Genomic DNA, 17,347 nt, shown 5'->3' on the forward strand with positions numbered 1-17,347 from the left:
ATCCTGTGAACTTCCATAAAATCGGCTGCCAGATCCCCTTCAAGGATTCAGTGGTTATGCCTCAATCCGTCACAAATTACTATCCTTCTTAATCAGCGTCTTTTTTTCCCCCATTGCTGGAAATGGGGAGACGCAAGGCCTAAGGCTTGTTACGATACGAGGAATTTTAATTGCGCATGAAAGTCATACAGATAATGAGACCTTAACACGAGTGCTCAAAAGAGACACAAGAACTATAAAACTCGTGATGAGAAGCAGAAGGGTTCTTTAGAATAAGTTGGAATAGTGTCAACAAAAAAAAAACCTTGAAACCTTGTACCACCATCGAGATACATTGGTTCAGAGGCCTTAAAACTTGCGAAAAGTCCAAAAATGATTTGATAAAGATTATGTTCGAAATCAAAGTTTTTGATAATCACAAATATGTAGTCTTAGAAAACTGGAAACATTATTTTTGAAAAAAAAGTGGATATCTTCCAAAAATTTTAAGTGAACTGCAGAAGTAGGATGCTTTGAATCATTGTGCCGTAACTCTGAATGATTTCCTTTTTGAGTTTGACAATGTGGCTGATTTCATCTTCATCAACGGCGCAACAACCGGTATCCGGTCTAGGCCTGGCTTAATAAGCAACTCTAGAACTCCCCGTTTTAAGGCGAGGTCCACCAATTCGATATCCCTAAAAGTTGTCTGGCGCCCTCACCTAGGCCATCGCTCCATCTCAGGTAGGGTCTGCCCCGTCTTCTTTTTCTACCATAGATATTTCCCTTATAGACTTTCCGGGTGGGATCATCCCCATACATACGGATTAAGTGATCCGCCCACCGTAACCCATTGAGCCGGATTTTAGCCACAACCTGAGGTCATGGGATAGATAGATAGATAGATAGATAGATTTCGTCGTTATGTAGGCTACGGAATCGTCCATCCTCAAGTAGGGGGCCAATAATTCTTCGGAGGATTCTTCTCTCGAACGCGGCCAAGAGTTCGCAATTCTTCTTGCTAAGAACCCAAGTCTCCGAGGAATACATGAGGACTGGCAAGAACATTGTCTTGTACTCGTACAGTAAGAGCTTTGACCCTATGTGAGAAGTTGAGCTGAAATAGGCTCTGTTGGCTGACAACAACCGTGCGCGGACTTCAGAGTCGTTGCTGTTATTGGTTTTGATTTTCGACCGCAGATAGGAGAAGGCTCACTTGCTGTCTGCAAAAACAGATCTCATTGAAGAGTAGTTTAAGTATTTCATGTGTGGACATCCTGTGGAGGTATACTTAAGCCGCATTGACGGTTTGATGCAGTGGAGTGGCGATATGTGTATGCGATCCAAGAAGACAGAACACGAAAGTGATTTCTATATGTAGGGAAGTATCCAGTGCGCACAAGAAATATTTCTGATGGTCAAGTAAACTAACAACAATTTGCTAAAAAAAAAACAGAAAGGAGAAATCCAGAAGCAAGGACACTAGCTATCCAGTAAATCGAAAGGGAACTCTGTTTACAGGTGGATGCAAATTTGGATTAGTGTTTATAAGGTTATGGTGGGACGACTAAGTGTTGATCTATCCCGTCGGACCCCCTGTCCTAATCTTTTACCGAAGTTTATTTAGATCTTATTCATTCAGCGAGAAAGGACTGGCGATTGCCTTCAGTTCTTTGGACGCGATGGCAATATTTGTAGTAACTAGAGAAGAGCCGTTGGAAATTTTCAGTAGAACAGAGTACAACGGAGCCTTCCTTCATTGTGGAAACGGCAGAAGCTGCTGTTCGAACCTAAAATCGTTGAGCATCCGTTTGGATGATTCGATAATGCACATCTCTTAGTTATATTCACGGCTTAATATGCGACTGGCTTCAATTGACCTTTTGTGAAAGAGTAATCCAGAATTCCCGCCTGCATCAATATCAACCTGATCAGTTAATGCTGCTTTCAGTTTGAAGCTCTCAGGTTCGCTCTGTTGGAAGAGAGTCTCATTCTTTAATAGTTCAATTTTAGGTTTTTGAGACAGGACATCCGGGACTCTTGCGCCGCTCCCGCAAAGTTCGTTAAGCTTGGGGCTGATTCCAGACATATGCGATATGGTGTATAGATGACGGTTGTTGCTGAACAAAGATTACTAATGTCTCGTTTACAACAAGAAATTTTCGATTCTAAAGTAGAAAGAAATCGGATAAAAGCTGAATGAGTTTGCTGTAGTTTACCAATAATCACGTATACCCGCTATTGCGTTGGCCGAAATTCATCAGTTAGAGTTCGATTTGTTTCATTTCGCACACTTGTAGCCAGATTCAGTCCACTCTTTTTCATTAAAAAATGTTATCAGGTCGGTCAACCATAAAAAAATATAGTCTGTGGTTGATGACTGTTTTTAGAAGCCTAACGCTTGCAGGTCCAAGTATAACCTATCCTGGAGCTATTGAAAATCGCCAACGTCATCATATTCAATGTTGAGGTGCAGCTAACCTTACAATTTTTGGGTTTGCAATAAAGCATATTCTGCCTTTGCAATAAAGCCCATCTGACCTAGCTCAGAACAATATGACGACGAGTTTATCGAATTCTCTTTCTCATGTTTCCTATGCCAAAATCAAGATCAGAAGGAGAAATTTTAGGTCTGCTACGGATAACCTGCGGGAATCAAGTGACTTGGTGACCATGTCGAGCTCCCGTAATGCGCAGCACAGTGTTGAAGCCGCTAATCGTAGATCGGTTTGACGTCTAGAGAATGGCTCCGCCTACTGCAGCTGTTTCGACGCAATTACTTCAGTGGGCTTGCGTACGCAGTGGCTGAAGTAAACTGAAAATCTACCTCTTTATGATCCGCTCATACTAAGAGATTACACAATGGGGGTACCCTTTGTTGCTCCCGCTATATGCGTGGCTGTGCAGCAGGTTACAGACCAGTACCGCTTTATTATCCGCAGCGACAATCTCGACCATCATTAGGTAGTGTGTTCGCTTCACGCCACATTGCAGACAACCATTTTAGTAGTCACTGAAGAAATCTTCTTCGCCTTCCCGCTAAAGTCTCCGCTCAGATTCTGGACGAATTATAATGTATATGGAATTCTCGGAAGTGGATTCTTCTCATCGACCAGGCCATTCCCAGGCTCTATTTATCTTCAGTAACACGGAGAATTCTATCTCAAATCAATAATGATATTGTGTCCCGATATGTTACTTCTGCCACTGCAGTCGCTGTATTTTGACGTAGTTGCGCGGCCAGAAAAATCGCTTACATTTTATTGGTTCGAGTGATCGAAGAAATCCACCATGGAAAATTCATCTGGGACGTCGGCGCGTCTCATTAAGTCAGGACACTGTTAGGTTGACTCAAATCAGCACGGGCAATGTCAGCAGATGGGTGAAGAACAAAATGGAGGGGGTTTATCGGAACTATGCCATCCACAGTAAGACACCCGTAATTGAAATTCTGCACACACTCAAGCAGAAACTTTTCTCCGTATGAAGTCGGTGGTAACGATCCAGGCGTATTGAGATTGCAACATATGTGAGACCCAGCCTAGCCATTTCAGATCACTCAATGAATCTCAGCAGTGCATCTGCTCGGCACAATTTTCGGGAAGCAAAACAATATTGGGGTTACCTGTCCAGCCTGCTAAGTCGATTTCCGTGGCAACCCCCATATCACTACCCAGAGCATGGGTTTTGTTGATGCTACCGAAGAGAAGGTTCGACAAATCATAAACAGCCCGAAGAATAGGAGGGGCCCTGGTCTGGATCAGGTGCAGAATTTCTGGTACGAAAAGTTCGCCAGTATATATGGTCTGTCGTTACATGGCATTGGTGGCCGGAGATTATCTACCTTGCTTCTGAAAAGTACGCGGTTCAGATTTGTAACGTCCGATATTAGTGGAAAGGTCAATATGCGCTTCGAGACCAACAACATTCTGTCCCACGAGTGGGAGGCTTGCCGAGTTGGATCAAGGAGCTACAAAGAGCAGTTCATTATCGATTCGGTAGTTTACTTGATATATAGAAGACGCCAAGGCTTTTGACAGCATTGCACACACCGGGCTGATGGATCTCATACGTTTATATTGCATCGATCCGAAACTAGTAAAGGTTCTGACGTTAGTTAAGAATGGGTGACATTTCACTTTACCAGTGGGGACTCGTTGGTTTCCTTTTGGTTTTGTATCCCATTGAATCCCCTTTCATAGCTACTGAATGCTGTTAGAAGAGGTGGTTTTGCAATCAAATATGACTTACGTACTAAGTGCAAGCTGGCACACTAGATGTAAAAGTATCAAATCCAAGTCACCCGCAAAGACCATCATGAGCTACATTCGGGACATGGCATTGATAACCTCTAGATAGTGATTTGAACTTACTATGCTGTCCGCGTTCTTGTGACGTCTGAAGCTGGTGTTTAAATTCCATCTCTCAGGGAAGAAACAAATAAGCGTAATAAATGTAATCGCTATCCCTTCACTGGTATATGCATTCGGAATATTGTCGCAGACGAAGACCGATCTGGAAAACTTTCAGCGGTGGATACAGACAACTATGTGCAAATTTCGAATGCATCGACCAAATTCTAATGTGGAGCGGATGATATCAGAGGCAGGGGTGTGGTTAATATTGGCGCATATTGCCAACAAGTTGCCTCGCTTCATGCTTATTTTTGCAGTAAGGAACAGGCGAGTCCTTTGCATGTGGCTGTTTGTAAGGCAGCTTATAGTCTGACTCCACTTAACTGAGTAGAGTGAAGTCATACCAAGAGCGGATCGATGAATAGAAATCGATGACAATGCACGGTAAACTCGTGAATTGTCTTTGGTAGCCATTTGTCGATCTGTATCTGTCGAATAGATGGCTGTGTGCTGGGGAACTCTCCGGTGAAACGGAAGGATTTATGTGTGCCGTTCAGGACTGCGTGGTGGCCAGCCGATCTTGTAGAAAGCATTATAAAAGAGCGGGTGAAGAACGACCAGCGCAGAATGTGCGGTTTTGCGTTAGAGACGTTGAACCATCTCATCTGGCTGCACTGTTATGGCATCGGTGCAATACACAATGATCCATCAAAACCTTGCATACAAGAATGGACAACACTGTCCTAATTCTTTGGCTATGTTAGACTTGTATATTTACTTGTTGTTGGATAGTGAGTCGACGAATATACCATCCCCACAGCGGTTGTGCCGAGGTCTTCCTTCCAAGCAGTGCGAATGTCTAATAAGACGACATTTATATTTTCATCCAGCGGCAATTTTGGCAGTGTATTGCTGCTTTGAGCTAACGATGTAGGATGGTACGCTGCAGTTAGTTCTTGTAGAATCTTGTTTTAGACTTCCTTTGCTGGACTAGGATGATTCGAAATGGGTATGCCGAATCTGGAGATTCTGGCAACTTGATCGAAGACCCATTTCGGACATTCGCGGTGTCCTTCGCAATAAATCGTAGCAATAAGATCCAGATGAATAGGGTTGAATCTGTAGTGCAAAGGTCCCGACTGGCATAGTTGCATGGTGACTCACTTTTGATCGCTGACAGTTATTGAAGCCGCGCCTCCAAATTTTCCAGTTGGCTTCAATAGACGGTCAAATATACCATGTGTTCATTCAACAGTGGCGTACGCTGTTGAAAATAGTTACACATTACACCATATCTTGTAGCTGGCCTCCGAGACCTAGACTTGTTTTAGTCGAAGCCCCGTGTTTCCGTATTTCAGCATTTCGAGTTCTTCCTCAGTGGAAATATATTGCAAATTTTGCGTAATCAATAATTGATCCGAACTCGTCATAGATAGTGCTCGCGACAAGGTTGTCGTACCTCGATATAATCTATTATAGATGGGTGGTGGGGTACGCACTGCGTTCTTTTTGTGGAAAGCAAAAGTTAGTGGGATGCTATCCATAAAGATGGTGAGCTTATCTCAATCATATGACGAAATTGTCTTATCGCGAAGACAGTTTTTCTTTATTTTTTATTTGAAAAATCAATCCTTCGTGCTATTCTTTGTGGAAAGCTTGCGCTACATCCAAAAAGACCACTGAGCAATACTTTCTATTCTCCAGTGCATTCATTATCCCAGTGAAGATCCTGTGCACTTATTCGATTGTACCATGTTTCTCTCGAAAACCAAACGGGTGCTGAAGAATTACTTTTTATAGTATTTCCGCTAGATGTAGTGATATTTTTGAAAGTAGTAATTTTTCGAACACCTTTGAGAGGATAGGTAGAAGACTTATAGGCCTGTATGATGCAACCTGCGTTTGGTCCTTCACACATTTAGGAATCATTGTAACTTCTGAAACCTCCCAAGCCTTGGGAAAATGAGTGAGACGTAAAATAGCGATGAATATGTGTGCCACTTGAGTGATTGCGATACTTAGAAGGTCCTTCAACATTTTTCCCGTGATTAGGTCATATCCTGTAGCTTTATTTGGGTCCACTTGTTTTCTAAGAATTTAAGCGACTTGTGTGGCTCTAAATGGAAAGTTTTCCTTCGATATAGGGATGGATATTTTTGGCACTCTTGATCCCATCTCCGCAAGTGGGGGAGAAATATCTTTTTCAGGTGTTTTGCAAATGCCGCCCCCTTTTTCGGCATCATTTGTTGTCCAGGTGCCGTCTGCTGATATCAGCGACGATTTGCATTGAGCTGGGCTCTTCAACTTTCTTGTAGCTTTCGACAGAGAAAAGTCGGTTTATGTAGTAGGGGATATACAGTCTGTTACATATGAGCGTGGTCACTGTTACACGTAGATAAAAAATCAGAGCGTCCTGTTTCTTTTTCTATGACATAGAGGGCACCTCAGTCCTTCATGCTTTTTGTAAAAAGTCAGCTCTCTGTCAAATTTAGTCTTCAATTGTGTGGTTTTTCGAAATGAATGCTGTTTACGCCTCTCGCTTTGAGGCAATTTTTCTATGTTTGCATGAAAAAGGAACCAAATTAACGCAAACGCTGCTGCGAAATATATGGGAAAGTCGAAGCAATTCGTTAGTAAGTGGATAAATCGCCATAAAAAGGTCGGTAACGTTGATGATTTTCTTGATCGCGGAAGTGCAAGCAAAGTCTTAAAAAAAGACGAAAAAAAGATTCTCGCATTGTTCTCGAAAGATCCAACTTTAACTTTACGTGGAGCTGCTGTGAAATTGAAAGCAAAAGGTGTTGACATATCTTACGGAACGATTCGCAGGCACTTGTTTGCCAATAAACTGAAATATCGCAGTACTTTGGAAAAACCAATGTTGAGTGCAAAACACGTTGAAAAACGAGTGGAATGAGCGAAGGAAAACTTGGACCGCGATTGGAGCAACGTAATTTTTTCTGATGAATCCTCCTTCTGGGCATTTCCGAGCATCAATCATGCCTGGACAACCTCCACCAGTAGGATGCTGCAAAGGACTGTTAAACACCCCGTCAAGGTCCATGTTTGGGGGTGCTTCTCAAACAAAGGTTTCGGTACTTTGTTCTTATTTACCGAGAATTTAAATGCCGAAAAAATGAATAAAATATATCAAAAGGCTTTGTTACCATCTGCTAAGCAATGGTATATCAAGAAAAATGAAAGCTGGATCCTTCAAGAGGACAACGATCCGAAACATCGGAGTCGAGCGTGTAGCGAGTGGAAGGTGCAAAACGGAGTTGTCACTTTATATTGGCCATCTCAGTCACCGGATGCAAATCCCATAGAAAATGTGTGGGCTCTGATGAAAATGCAGCTTCGCAGACGCAAGCCATGTAATTTACATCAACTTTCTCGACAAATTCGGAAAATTTGGAGGTCTTTTCCGGTAGAATATGTAGAAAAGCTAGTGGAAAGTATGCCCCGACGGTGCCGACAATGCAGGAGATTGGACTTGCTACTGAGGTATTTGCATTGAGTATTGACGACCAAATTATCAATAAATTTGCGAATTTTCGAAAAATCAATTGTTGTTATTATTTAACAGTGACCACGCTCTTATGTAACAGATTGTACCTCGTTATTAACTTCTGTTCTTCTTCTAACTTCTGTTTCCGTTGATTCTTAAGGGTTTCATAGAGCGATCAACTTGCTCTGGCCAATTGTTTTTATTAAGTCTGGAGATTTGCGAAGCTGCCATTGTCTTCTCAATTTCCGGTTTACTTGGACCGGCTGTAGTATGGTATGCGGTTTACCATTTTTCAGAACATAGGCGATACATGGGCGTGGAATAGACAGCTATGCGACCACGGTCATTATTTCGTTGAATTTCAATAGGGCTTTGTCTGTTTCATTTCTGGTTTTCAAGGGAGTGTTGATTTGGCTGGTTTGGTTTTGTGGTTATATATTTACAGAAATTTAACTAATTCGTTGATTTGGATGTTAATTTCCTACTAACATCGCTTGTTATAGGAGCTACGCTCGCAAGTGTCATAATGACGGGCGAGGGTCCAGATGAGTTGATGTCAAGTTCTGTGTCTTGGGCTAGCACATTCGGCAACTGTCTTCCCTTGGAAGTGATCAGTCTAGAACCCAAATGAGTATGCTTACCATTAAAATCCCCAGCGGCCAGAAATCTATTTCCCTGTATGTTAATAAATTCTTCAAATGTCTGAAAAATTAGTTCAAACCTTGGAGGACAGTAGACTGCGGTGATAGTTATCTCGCTGGCCGGCTCTAGTAAATGTATTGAAGTTGCTTGCAGGTAGATCTTAGCAGTAATCTCCTTGAAGATAACGCGTAACGCGGGATCTGATATGCACTCCGGTATCACCGTGTCGTTATTGCCATCCGTGGGTCACTCCGGTTTAGAAACATCGACCTCTAATCAATCCTTATCTGCAAATGGTACATCATTGAAGGGTTCTCTTCATTGAATTTCAAACGAGATCAGAGTCCCTTTATAAGCCGTTTACACGGCTAAAGTGGCAGTCTGCAGGTCATACATAAGAGGGATATTTAATTAATTAATTAATTCAATTAATGCGGATCATTGTGCTTTCACATCTTTTTCGGCGTATAAAAGCGGAAGATAAATTTAAATTTCACAAAAGGTAATACAAGCTTAAGGATTGGAAACGATTGTATGTAGACGTTGTTTCGGTTGCCATATACGGTTATTTTTATGATATTGCATTATATACAGTTTAATGAATTCAAAAAATCCTTGATTGCTTCTTTTTCTGTGATTCCTGAAGAGGGCCCTATTTGAAGGACCAAACAATCATCATCAAATATGTTCCTTCTGCATGAATGTCCCTAGCATGCTATAAAACTCCGATTCCCTCGAAGTGGATGCCCGGCCCGAAAAACTTTTTTGAAAAGATATTCCCTATAATTTTCGGGTTCAAACAGAATACTTTACGCAAATAAAAAGGATTCCAATATGCATTTACGATATAAGTCCAACCTTTCGCCCCCAAACTCATCATATCAAGTGTGTTCTTTTGTAATAAGTGGGGCCCGAACCAATTTCATAAAAATGCCCAATGCGGCAATAAATTTTTTAAGTCAATACACATAATAATGTACATGAACCGTATGCATCATAAATTGATTTCGGAAATTGTAATAAATTCAGGACTTTGCTTACGAAGCAAAATAAAATGAGTGAAAAACGTGCACATCGAAATAAAGTAGGATTCAGCGATCAGATCATAATTTGCGGGCATGTCCCTCTTAGGCGAGGATATCACCGTGCAATTCCAGTTCCGCATGCTGTAAAGGCTACTGTGTTTAAAATGAGTAATACTCGTAAGTTGTGGCGTTTTGTTTTCCTTTTTCGTCCCATCAGGATGAATGGCAGAATTGAAATTTTAAATATGTGCAGAGTGGATAACTCCGATAACGAGGTCCTTTGTATTGGCATGCCAGCTGTATTTATGATTTTCATTATTGTTCTGAAGAGAAATATTTTATGTATGCCCAACGAATTACTATTGGATGGTATCGGCATCGCTAATTTGAAATTATTAATGTGGTGGAAATATTTGCAATGAATATATTACCTGAAATGTCTGCATATTCGGTTGTAGTTTCGGTTCAATCCATACGAAAGGTAAATACAGGGATATTCTTAATTGAGATTTTGATAATACTGCATCCAGTTGATGTAATTCCGACCCGTAATTTTCATACCGATTCAATATTTCCCTATTTCATCTCCCAGAGTGGTAGTATAAACCCCATGATGTCAAATCCCCGGACAGAACATCTCAATCCGGGCATACCAAATTACGGGGTTTATACTTAGTTGGGAAGCATATTAATATCCCAGTGATTCGCTCTCATTGAAAATGTTCAAAATTGTGTGACATAATGAAGTTTCATTGAAAATGACTTTATTAGAAAATCAATCATCATTAAATTTGCAATTTAGATCAGCATTGGCATCTAAGTAGATAGACGAAATGTGGCGTCTACTGTGGGAGTTAAAAAAAAGGTTCTATCTCTAAAAGTGTATTCAGATACCTTTTTAAATGGCATTTGACATCCGCTAAGGAAACGCGCATGGAGATCTTCACGGTAGTTTCAAAGTTCTTCGAAGCAGTTTTCAAATAAGAAATTAGTTCTCTCAGTTAGAACGGTAGACTTCAAAATACAAAAATACGGTTTCTTCCTCAGTTTTTATTTCGCTTAGAAGTGGAGTCGGCTCGGTCATAGTCATGATCTGGATGAATTCGAGAGGCTCTCAAGTCACCAGTTAGCGTATCAAACCAACACTTTTTTGAACGGCCTCTTATTCGTTTCTCGTCGAGTTCGATGTTCAAACCAATCTTGGCAAGCGAGTTCTTGTCAACTTGAACTTCATCTCCACAGCATCGAAGACAGATCTTTCGCAATTTTTTCATGATCAGTCCAATCCCATATCAACCGTGGATGCCCTCATTTTGAATGTGATCATGAAGGGTTACGCCACTGATCTAACGCAACATCTTCGTCTCCATTACCGCGAGGCGCCATTCATTGTCTTTTATAATTTGTCATCATTCAGAATCCCACTTCATCCAAGATGCCTGTCAATGCACATTTGGCTGATCACATTGATAATTAAGTGGCGGAGTTCTAGGCAGGTCACTGTCACTAACAGTGATTGATAGTGCTGATGTCATTGGGGTCGGTGGTCAAAAATTCTGTTTCATTTAGATTCGGTTTCAGACTGTGCTGCACGGGGTGATCATTCAATTTTTGGACAAGTTGTTATTGCCCGAAGTTTCTCTTGTGCATCGACGAATAGTTTTTAATAGATTTCGTGTTTCAAATAAAAATTTCACTAAATTAAATGTTCAAAGAATGCGAAAAAACGGAATGATTCGGCTCTAATTAAGGGCAGGAATGGTACAACGTTAAGTAGTCACAACGTTATGAGGTACACTAGCTATAACCAGGCAAACGAACCAAGTGTTTGATTTTCTTTTCAAGACTTTATTTAACGTAACTTCCATTAGCGCAAAATGGTGGTTTCTATTGATAGTCTAAAGCCATAATGCATACCCGACTGCTGGCTCAATAGCGGTCCTTAATCATAACCCCTTTGGAATATCGGAAAAAATGCACTAGCAAGAATTTGGTCCCTGAAATGGGGTATTTACGAGATAGAATGAATTATAGCCAAAAAATGGAAGATTCTTCTTCATTTTTAATCAGCCTCTGATAAGTTTTTTTTTTATTAGGAGGTCATTATTCTGTGAACTAAAACACAACAGACACGCAGTTTTGTGTGGGTATCTGTCGCGTCGTTATAAATGTGTGCGACCTTGTCTTGATTGATGAACACAACAGGTTCCTTATTGGTCAGTTCTGGAAAGAATCGTAGTCACAGTTTCGATCCAAAAAGTTCCGTTGCCTCAATTCGCGTACATCGAGGTCCTCAAGATCAGTTTATGCAAAGAATTTCAAACGGTTTTCTGATTAATCTTCACTGGTAATGGAATAACATACTGATCGAACGCGACAATTTTCACGATTTATCGACATTTTCGTCACTTGACCTACCAGAGTTTGTTCAAGTTTATCCGAGTAGAATCAGTGATATTACCGCATTGCTGTTGCATTTGACACTGTATTGGGTCCATAAACTTTAAACATTTTTTGGCCGCGTGTTTCGCCTTTTTATCTTGCTCGTACCGACACTTAAAAATGTATCGTTTTCCGTCATTTTGGAACGCTGTAACACACACTGACTTCACCAAACAAAAACTGTCACAGAACTTTTTTTTGAAGCATAATGTCACCTTTCAATCGTCCTCTAGAATTATCCGGTCCGATATACACATCGAGATACGACTCGTTAAAGACATATTGCGAAAAATGGTCAGAGCTTCTTATTTCATCCGATCTATGACTTTCCTACCTGTAGCGCAATTTTCATAAATGTCCCGACTTTTCGTTTCAAAATGCTCAAGTGCACTTATTTATTCATATCATGCCCTTTTTTGTTGAAACACGGTGATATGACATTTCCCTCAAGGGTAGCAATAGAAAATATGCGGACGTTTATTATAATTTTGGTTTTTGAAACAATGGGAATATCTTGAAGGTCATAAGAGAATCAGAGATTATTTCTACAGCTCGTACGCCTTGGTGAATTCGAATTTTTCTGAGGTTAGGATGTTTACCCCGCTGAAATGGTGAAAATGAGCTTTCCGTCACATCTGGGTTGTTTTTGATTTGTGGGTAGGCGTTGAACTCTGTTGTCCGTCCATTCTGCATTTTCGAAATGCTTCTGGCACTATGTAACTACCACTGCTTTGAGAATATGGCGCTGCTATTATACATGGTGTTTGATCCTGTTTAACGAAAACAAGAGAAGTAAGCCAATGGCGCAAATTCCTATTCATACCATGATGTACTGCAAATTTGATCAGCGTTGAATCACAGCCTAGGTAACGGAAGCTTTTGTGAAACACGCCGTTTCGGTGGTTATATGTATGGTGCATGGTGAACAAATTTTCAATCTGAAAAGGATTAGTTCCCGACATGAATCTGCCTCTTGACGTTGAAGAATCTGATGGCATTGTTCAAGCGTCTTACACAAGTTATTATCCGGGAGCATTTGAGCCTTTTAAAGTGGTTCTTCTACTTAAGTTCTCTTTTAACAATTCAGTTCATCATTTCTGTTTTGCTTATCCCGCTATCAGCAGCGTTTTTTTCATCTAGGCCATCCAATCATGTTGAAAACACTTTTTAATGAGTTAACAATTTCTGGTTGCGTTAACACTCTTTTTCCTTCTTCTTCCAATACGATCATTCCTGGTGCAATAACAAGTGCTTAGAGGTGACGGTGAGGAAGACGAGGCATCAATCCTGTCGGCCAGACCAAAACCAAGTGGGTAGGTTCTCCCTTCTTGTTTGTGGCACCGGCGAACGCTGTATTCACTTTGGTTTGTTGGCCGTAATGCAATAGGCGAATGCTCTAAGGCCTAAGGCATAAGGCGCCTTAAGTGGCTTTACTAAGGGTATTCTGGTACCATGAGAACCGGGATGGTCCGTGCATTCACATGTTTCAGGAGAATTCCTAGAAGATGTGAATTCACCTCGGTTATTGCGGTTGGCCCTTTAGTGGGAGCTTGATGAGGGTTGTGGTTACGTTCAAGCAAACAGAGACCTTTGGGCCCAAAACGTAGTTTTACGTTTCTACACCGGTGCCGCACTGCATAGTTCGGTAGAGATTTAGATAGGTCTTGCATTCACCCACCATCAGTGTAGACTGGTACCTGTCTGCTGTTGCTTGTCTCCACGGGGCTCTAATTGTGCTCACAAAATTAATCCATGTCTTAAGAAGACCGTGGGGTTAAATCCACTGGACAGGTACTCACGTAAATTCACACAGACGTGATTGTATTGCATCAGTGCCCAAAAATTAAAATGTGGATTTGACCTTGAGAATACACTCGAAGTTTTCCCTTTTTATGTTAAGAGGCGACTAAAAGGGATAGAAATTTTTGGGCTAGCAATATATATATTTAGACACTTTACTGGCACCGAAACGTCAAAAACGGATAGGGACTCTCACGCCTGCGACCTTTGGCTATCGAAAGCCGACTATGGTTGATTCCTGAAATGTGCGCACGTTCCTCGACGACGGTAGCGATAGTTCCCAGAATGCTTGTTTTCTCCAACTCGGGCGGAAATTCCAACGATATAAGCTGGAAATTCTGGGCCTAAACGAAGTAAGATTGTATGACTCTGGAGAGTACTCCACTCCCTCTTGTCACATTAATGGCAATGTTCTTTTGTACTCCGTGGTAGTAGACGCTAATCCGGTGCGAGCCGGTTTCGGACAAATTTGCCACTGCAAGATTCCCAGTAAATTTTCAAAATATAATGATGTATTATTGATTTATTTGAGCAGATATCGTACTGGAGAATATTTTGAGGCCTGGCTACATGATTTTTTTCTGAACCCTTACTCCTTCCTTTTGCATCCAATATTAAAACTAATATTTGCTTTGAAAGGTACATCATTTATCATATTGTTCAACATGAAACAATATGGTTGATGATAATAGAGGCGTTCACAGTTTCAACTTTTCTATCAAATTCGGTGGCAATAGGTCTAACTGATTTTGAGGAAAGTGCGTGTGGCAGACAGTGTATCATTTTTTTTTGTTTTCAAAAAAAACCTTCAAAATGTTTCTTCCGGGCAATTACACGCATGTGATATTATGATCGTGATGGCTGATCTGAACGTCAAGGTGGGCTCTGACAACACCTTGCCCAGACATGTCGTGGGGAAACACGGTCTTGATGCCATAACGATAAGTTCGTTGATTTCTCTAGCTTCCAGCGGTTCGGCATTGGATGCTAATTATTATTCGGGCACAGAGCTTACCATAAGGGCAGTTGGATTTCAACTGGCCAACACTAATCAGGTTGATCACTTTGCGATCAGCAGTAGATTTAGGAGTTGTTTCCTGGATATGCGTAACAAGAGAGGCGCTGACATCGGCTTCGAAAGGAATGACCATCATTCTTAACCGTATCATATCCTGTGATGTTTCTCCTATTGTGGATGAAATGGTTAACGACCATAATATGTGGGTACAGACTTTTACCTCTTTTCGGTCATCAATGCACTCAAACGGTGTAAAGCCGCTGGGCTTGACGGTCTCCGAGTAGAGTAATATTTTGCTGCACCTGCAGTTAGTTCAGATCTGCTGCTTCTCTTTCTCAAAGAGTGGAAGAAGGGGATGATCGTCAAGATTCCATAGAAGGGGATCGGTTTTGATTGTGACAATTTGAGGGTTGTCTGTGTGCTCCCTGCCGTTGCACAGATAATAGCTAAAATAATTAACGCACAAGAGGCACCTTTCTCTAAACTACAATTTTTGGTTTTAAACGTATATTTCGGAAGCGACTTACATGTTTCTTCAAAACAAAGCTAGTAGTAGCTAGTAAGTAGCTTTGTACTGAAGAAGGGTGTAAGTCGCTCCCGAAATATATATTTACGTTTAAAATTAAAATTGTAGTTTGGAGAAAGCTAGTAGCAGACGAAAATCTAAAGCTAAAATAATCCTGGAATGCATCAAAGAAAATCTCGAAAGCTTGATCGACAGAGCAGGCTGGTTTCCGCTCGGGATTCTCTTGCATTGACCGCATCAACACCCTACGGATCATTTTGAAATAGTTCCCCAAGTTTAGATCCACACTTCACCTGCTGTTCATCGATTTCGAGAGAGCTTCTGATAGGGCGAACTGGGATTGAATCTTTTCAGCGATGTTATTTCTTGTTCTTATCGGTGACATTCTTTATGCTGCCTTGTCTGGAGGACTTGGAGGGGTTCAACAGGCTACGGCATCTTTCCTCAAAGATCTCTATTACGCTGATGACATCTGTTTGCTCTGTCACCGGGTCATGAACCTTGGCTAAATGGCTCTGTACTTGAAAAAAGGGCAAGTAAGGTTGTACTGAAGATACAGACCAACAAAATCAAGGTTATCAGTCTGAAAGGTCGTCGTACTCTCCTTATCTGCATTAATGGACAGAGCATCAAAGGCGTTGATTAATTTATATATGTAGGGGACGTTGTTTCGGCCGACGGTGGCACCGAACTGGATATTGCCCGCCGCATTAACAGCCCTAGATCCGCTTCGTTGCCTCGTCTGGAATTTGGAACTGCAGTTATTTCACCACGTAGAGGAAGTTGAGATTGTTCTGTGCTAGTGTTCTTTTTGTGTTGCTATATGGGAGTAGCACATGGAATGCGACCCCCACTGGCACTCAAAGACTCCAAGCCTTCATCTATACCTGTGTGCGACTTATGATCGGAGTACTCTGGCCAGGCACTATCACAAACGAAGAACTTGGTCGCCTGGTATCCGTACGGGATGTGATCGGAAGGCGAAATTGGCAGTGGATAGGTCACACATTACGAAGGTCGACACTTGCATTCCTGGCTATGCTATGCATTGGAATCCACATAATAAAACCTGAGTCGCAGATGGCACGGAATTTTTGAGCTAGATTTTTAATGGTTTGGAGAATGTTCAGGGCGTTTAAGCTTTTCCTTGCTTTATTCAGTTAGAAATTTTATCCTTGGAGTGAGCTTGGATCACAGTGCTTATAACTGTGGTTTTTTGGATCTTTTGCACAAGTTATAATAACCTCACTCGCCGGGGACATTTTTAATAAAATTTTAGGAAAACTATGGGTGCCTTGCCTTCGGTGCATTGGAGGAAAAAATGGTCGAATCTGGGTTGGTTACTAAGCTACGCTATTCATGTTGGGTACTATGTACCATTCTTTAGGGAAAACTTTGTTATACAAAAATAAGATGAACGGAAATAATCTAAACTTGAAGACTGATGTCTGTGCCCAGTTTGGGGAAACATAGAAAGCGATGTCCTGCAAAAGGGAGCTGAGAAATGCTTACGACCAATATTTTTGAGCTGAAAGATACTACAATTAGATAGAATTTGGGGACAACTGAAGACTATTGTAAGGAGTCTTAGGAGCATATATTCGTTCTTGCCTTTCTGATGATGTGTGACTCGGCAATATACGATGCGACTTAACCTATCCTGACGAGAGTTTTTCGAGTCTATTCTGCAGCTAATTGTAAAGTTGTAGTTCAAAACACCATTCAAGAGAGCAACAGGACTTAACTGCAATTAACAGGTGAATGCTGATAGCTTCCTTGGTTTCGTTTAGAGTATAATTGACATAAAAGGAAACACTCATCATGCCTCAACTACACTCGGAAGGGTCAACTCAATTCAAGGGGAAAACAAATGTTTGCAGCAATTTCGTTTAATTTAAACATCAAAGCAATAGCAATTAATTGGTTGATCTAATTAGTTGCTTGCAGAGATGAGAGGGAATCTGAATGAAATATTCGACGTTTTCCTTGTAAACGAGATGATTTTGGTAATGAATATTTACATCCCTCGGAAAATCTTGAACGGGATTCAAC

At 41.2% G+C, this 17,347-nt stretch overlaps 2 protein-coding genes across 12 annotated transcripts in view; one reads left to right on the plus strand and one right to left on the minus strand.

The window, feature by feature from the left end:
* The window catches only part of LOC119646653 (chondroitin sulfate N-acetylgalactosaminyltransferase 1), a 345,789-nt gene that overhangs the window by 74,956 nt on the left and 253,486 nt on the right, over positions 1–17,347 (minus strand). The gene's annotated exons all lie outside the window — the stretch shown is intronic.
* LOC119646654 (synaptobrevin) overlaps positions 1–17,347 on the plus strand; it is a 102,736-nt gene that overhangs the window by 35,970 nt on the left and 49,419 nt on the right. The gene's annotated exons all lie outside the window — the stretch shown is intronic.

Source organism: Hermetia illucens, chromosome 1 (assembly GCF_905115235.1).
Source record: "Hermetia illucens chromosome 1, iHerIll2.2.curated.20191125, whole genome shotgun sequence".
Taxonomy (NCBI): Eukaryota; Metazoa; Arthropoda; class Insecta; order Diptera; family Stratiomyidae; genus Hermetia; species Hermetia illucens.